The sequence below is a fragment of the Etheostoma spectabile genome, chromosome 20 (genome assembly GCF_008692095.1).
Source record: "Etheostoma spectabile isolate EspeVRDwgs_2016 chromosome 20, UIUC_Espe_1.0, whole genome shotgun sequence".
NCBI classification, from domain to species: Eukaryota; Metazoa; Chordata; class Actinopteri; order Perciformes; family Percidae; genus Etheostoma; species Etheostoma spectabile.
The window spans coordinates 19,182,576-19,188,569 of record NC_045752.1 but is presented as its reverse complement, the minus strand read 5'-3'; the positions used below and the strand labels follow the sequence as shown (position 1 = coordinate 19,188,569).

At 39.6% G+C, this 5,994-nt stretch overlaps 1 long non-coding RNA gene across 1 annotated transcript in view; it reads right to left on the bottom strand.

Moving 5' to 3' along the window:
* Nucleotides 1–4,577, bottom strand: part of LOC116670620 (uncharacterized) — a 10,206-nt gene extending 5,629 nt beyond the window's left edge. Inside the window, exons 1-2 of the long non-coding RNA XR_004327074.1 lie at nt 4,563–4,577; nt 4,101–4,104 (exon numbers count right to left, since the gene is read on the bottom strand). This is a non-coding gene — a long non-coding RNA (uncharacterized LOC116670620). The remainder of the gene's footprint in view (nt 1–4,100; nt 4,105–4,562) is intronic.
* Nucleotides 4,578–5,994: the final 1,417 nt, after the last annotated feature.

Genomic DNA, 5,994 nt, shown 5'->3' with positions numbered 1-5,994 from the left:
TTGTTTCAAAAATGTGTGGAATAATTACATCTGCCATGACCAGATAGTTTATACATATTTTAAATAACAGAAAACAACTAAGTGGTGGTAGGTAATGCATCTAATTTCATATAGTACTTCAGTCACCTGAGACCATTGTCGATGCATATGCAGGACGCCAAAAACAAAAGTTACTGTTGCATTAGTCTGGCCATCTTGCACCTAGTTCTGTGTAGATTTGGACTTGTTATGTTCCATTTTGTTTAAGTGGCGAAGTGGAGCGGCCTCGCTCACCTGTTTGGAGCTGGTGAATGTGACGGGCGTAGAGAAACACCTGGACCCTTTTTGTGGATCTACTGATCACGGGGGATTACTCTTTTTTGTTTCATTGGGTTACGACAAAATACGCATCTTTTTCTTAACGTTTTATGGTGTGATTGTGTGTTTTCTTATGGTGTGATTGTGCTGTGTTTCTGCGTTTGGAGAGCCATCTCAACAGACTGTTGGGGGAACACTGATTGTTCACTGTTAGGCTGCATGTAATTTAATGTAATTTAAAATTGGCTTTTAAAAACAAACATATATGTTTGTTTAGCATGTTTGTTTTGTCCACATGTTGTGATGTGTTGTGATATGATGCTGTGTTCCCCAAGTGGTAGGACAGGGCTCAGCTGCTACATGACGTTCTTTTATTTATTTTTTTCCCATATGCCATAGACATATACGTACAGTTTATAACATTGGATGCACCATCCGTGATGTCACCCATTGGTTTGTGGACTGCTGTTTTGAAGCCTCAAGTTTGGCAAGGCATTATGACCAGAGGGTGGAGCGGGGAGGGGAGGGGAGGGTGATGCAGCCAAGCCAGTGTTGCTCATGGTTGCAACGCTGAATCCAAACCCTTCTGTTATTGTACGATGTTTCATGTGACATATAAAACTGATTGATTGATTGACTGACGCAACTTTACAGGAGTGTATTTGAGATCAAAATGAAAGCAGAGTTTGAGAAAGGGACGTGATCCGAGCAAGGAGTCCAAAAGTACAGTGGGAATCAGAGAAGGAGCCCCCCCCACCCCACCCCACTTTAAGCCCCTAACCCAATTTGGTGTGGCGGTTAGTGTGATCCCATTTGTGATCGATGTCATCGTTTTGTGGTTCAATTTGATGTTTTGTATATCTTCAAGTTGGTGAATGTTGTTTTTTTAAATGCTGTGTATGTGTTGTTAAGTTAGTAAAGGTGTTCCTTCACTTGCATGTGTTTTGGTAAACACAAACAACCTAAATTAGATGATCATTGAACTGGTAGATACTGTATGGTTTAACACTTTTAACTCCACTTTATATTCTGCACCTACAAAGTTTTTTTGTATTGTTTTCTCTTAATTCATACAGCTTATTTTTTTTACTTTTCTGTAGTCTTCTGGATCATCAAGTTTCCTTTGCATTGAGTTTTACTGGAGTATATTAATCTGCAGAGAGTGGTCGGCCCATATGTTTTCTCTGACTTTTGTTTTCATGTTTGAACCGTCAGCGCTTGCTCATAATTGTTTTTTGCCGAGCGTAATGATTGATGACTGATTGAGTAGCTTCTCTCTCTCCATCTGTGTGTGTGTGGGGGCGTTTGTTTGGAAAGCGGGCAGCAGAGCCTGGGACGTTGCTAAGAGAAGAAATTGTTAAGAAAACAGTCCTTTGGTAAGTGTGACCTCACATGTGCAACTAAACAGTGTTTTGGGTAGGCTAATTTCCCCATTTTGATGGTCTCTGCCAAAGCTGAGCTCAAGAATGTTGCTTTTCAAATGGTTAGCATTTCTTGGCTGTTACATACAAGAGCGGAATTAACAATATGTGAAATTTTAAATAAATATCCCACATGTAGCCAATCACGCTTGTCAGCACCCCTCAAAGCTGTAATGCTCCCCAGAGTCTGATGTTTGTCTAAACCCAAAGCTTTGCAGCCCATAGTTGCCCCGGCTAGGAGGTCATCATAAGACCATTACATTTCTCCAGAGGCTCCGAGCAAGCGAACACAACAACTGCTCCTCCCAGTATCTCGATGGATCGAGGTTACTTTTAGGTGTACCTAGTCTTAAGTATGTCCATCTCTTATCATTTAACCCTCATGTTGTCCTCGGGTCAAATTAACCAGTTTCATTTTTCACTACCCAATTGTAATTCCTTAAAATAACATGATTGATTCCACACAACGCTCTTTGGCAAGTAAAAATCTCTACTTTCATTCATTTTGGGGCGTCTTATTCAATTTGATAGGATTTAAAAAAAAAAAAATTTGAAGTGGTTTTGAGATAGTACTGAGTAAAAGTTGACATATTCCAGTCTGTGATTATCCATCAACATACATTCCTTTAATTTTAGTCGAAATAATTCTTAATTTCTGCTTTTCTAACTCAAAAATTGGATATAATTTCCTATAAATGATGTTTATTGACCATAAATTTCAAAAATAACTGTAAAATAAAGTTAATAAGTTAGTGTTACCTAGTGTTGAAGTCAGTCCCCCCGCGACAAAGGAACCCGAGGAACAGAACGAAGGAGGCTCTGGACCGGTCAGCAAATTATTATTATAATCACAATACAATATTATATCAGATCCATGTATCTGTAAGATACCATTTTGGTTTGTTTCAATTCAGGGGCCTGAGACTGACACGAGACGATACATAAGTCCATTTAACACAACTAGTTACAATTAACTTACAAAAAGCACATATATATATTTATGACAGTTGTAGTACTCTTCCAGACATTTAAAGGAAAAACAACTACTTTGAGTGAAAAGAATTAATATAAAATGGAAATTTCAAAATAAAGGTGCAATTTAAAGATGGTGATACATATCGATATTTTCACTTTGCATCGATGATGTTGGATCGTTGATCATTGAATGGATACATTGTTCTAGATTCCTTAGTAAATGCATACATAAAAAGGAAATACATATGAGAGTGTGTCATGACTTTTAGAGGAAACAGAAGCGTTTGGTTTCTCATCTGATTTGAATGTTAAATATTGGTCTGTTTTGTTGTGTTGCTACGATGTCAGTTCATATATGTTGTTTCGTTTCCTGGTTTGTTCCGGTGCCGCCGGAAATTCCGCCGGATGTCCCTCATTTCAGCTGGACGTTTGTCACCTTCCAATTTCTTTGTGTTGGCATTCATACCTCCGTTGGATTTATGAGGACTATGGTTAAAACCAGACAGCTGTGTCCAGACCCTCCTTCGTAGCGCTGTGGATGAAGGTCTGGTAATGCAAAACTACTATGATGTTCATAGTAGACAATTCACAACAGTTTGTGTGCTCAGTGGCCTAACAGGTGGTAGCTTCTAATCGTGTTGCTGCAGGAAGAAACATTGCACTTCTCTTTATCGCAGAGATGTTTGCCTTTGCATTCTTGCCTACTTGTGTGCAGATTAGGGGATGATCCTTAGAGTTAACTTGTGCAGTACTTGAGGTGATCAGTCTTCCACAGACCTTTGACCAGTATTGATTGAATAGTGTAATAAACCTTGTGTTTAGGTGCAAGGCGATAGCTGTGAGAGGCTTTAAACTGAAGCAAAAGGATCAAAGTGCTGCGATCGGTTACTTAACATCAACCCATATCACTGCTAGTTGCAACGCCTACTGTTTAACTGACATCCATGAGCACATGATCTGAAGAAAGTCTCGGGCTACATTTACATTGACAAATTATGGTTTAAACTCCCAACGCAAGCTCAGAGACTGTTGTGTTTTTGTTTTTGTGGAAACATGGCTGAACAACAGTGTACCGTACCCCGCTATCTAGCTACCAGGCCTGCTAGCTTTCCCAGCAGATAGCAGATGCTCTATTGGGTAAGAATCGGGGCTGTGTTAACACGGACTGGTGCAGAAATGGGAGGGTTGTATCAAACTAACTGCTCACCGCTGGTGGAGGTTGTGACCACTCTACATTCCACGCAAATTCACGGCTGTGTTTCTACTCATGTTTACATCCTGCCAAGCGCTGATGTTACCATTGCTTTAGCTGAACTTTACGGAGCTTATAATGTGTATGCACTACATGTAGCCTGTTTCATATGTCGTTTTTTATGTAATGTTGTTTACATATTTAAAATTTTTAACACCACTTGAGCCAAGGTGAAACGTTGTTATGTGTATGTTGTTAAAATGACAATAAAACACACTTGACTTGACATGACTGGCTCTCTGTAACCATTTTCACTGTCTATGTTTGTAACCAGTAGGCGTGGCTTGGGAGTGGCCTCAGTAAGGGAAGCGAAGCAAGTGCATTCTGGGAGTTGGTGTCTTTCATCCACATGAGCCAAAAATACATTCAACAGCTTTTCTCGGCCTAGAAGGCACCCACTATAACTCTTCTACATAAATAACCCAATTTATTACATATTCATCTTTTCAGCGGTAAAATATCCCTTTAAGAAAAAAAAAAGAAAAAAAACTGTTTCAGATAGTACTCAAACCACGATCTCTCTAGGATCATTTTTTGGGTGGTCAGTCTCAAAAAGTAGTTTTTATGGTGTACTAACTCAATTTAAAGATACAAAGTTAATATTTTAAGATATTAACTCATCATTTAAAAAGTTCTCATCATAATGTTATGATGTTGAAATGAAACCTACGCCCCTGCGTACACTTGTCTTAAGGTCAAGGATGAATACTCACATCAACTGTGTGCCTCATGTAGCAAATTGTTGCTAATTAATTCCACTTAACATTCAACTAAATAGACCAGCCAGTTTGATTGCAGAACGACGATATGTGAAAGAGTGGTCTTCAGAAAAACACCACTGGCTGTGTGGCTATATTTAATTTTGAGACATGACCAAAGCACTAAAACATGCAGGCTTTGCCTGTTAAAAATACTGACAGAATGTACAATCTGTCAGCCTGTAGCTCAGCATATCAGCCAAGCTGCAGCATTATGGATGCACAGAGAGCTTCATGTCATCGTCTGTGGTCCACAGTCCCTCCCAGGAAAGCAAACATGGCGACGGTGCAGTGACAGTGATGGAGCAATTGTTGAAAGCTCAGGGCGAGTCGCTGGTCTGAGGTGACTGCAGAGACAAAGCTCGACTTTACAGACACACCCTAACTGTGTAAGCTACAGCAGACGCATTTGTTTTAACATAAAAAAAGTCATTTCCTAAGGATGTTAAAATGTAAATAAATGTGAAAATAAATGATGGGAGAACCAATAAGCCTGCTTTATCATGCAGATTCTGGCCCTCTTTACACGTACATGGTTATCTCTGGATGTTTACTCTCCTCTCAGCATAATGTGTGTATGAAGACACGTCAGCCTCCGTGGTTTTAGAGTCATCTAAAGGACATTGATTACTGCATAGAGAGCTGATGTTTCCTCTGATGATGAGATGAAGAATTCATGTTTTAACTTGTTTTGTCTTCCTGTCAACCATGTAAAAAAACACATTTTGGTCACTTTTTTCATTGTTTTAATGTTGTGGGTGCTTTTTTTGATATTTTTGCCAAAGTTTTTGATAGTTTTTATTGTATGACATTTTTAACGCTTATTTCGACGGCCCAATATTTGGGCCAAAACAATAATAATTAACTGAAAACGGGTCAAATTGGACCCAAGGAGAACATGAGGGTTAAAAAAAGCAGCTGCTGATGAGGGTTGGCGTAGACGTATGAGTGGTGTCAGTGTTTGTCGACAGTAAAATTCACCGAATTTCATGAACATCAATTTCAATTTAACCAGGCACGATGAAGACACATTATGAACGCGAGCTGACCCGCAGGACTGCGCCGACGTCGCTCTGCACCGACGTTGCTCTGCACTGCAGACTCATATGACGGTTCCCCTGAGTAAGCTGTAAAAATTGATACGATGGCGGTAGTTCATCATGTATATTTTCTTAAGATATATCCAAGCGCTGCATGCTGCATAGCCTGTAACGTAGATTTTACGTTATGTGGCTAGTAGCTAACGTTAGACCTTCCCTCCTTTAATGAGTCACACACACACACACACACA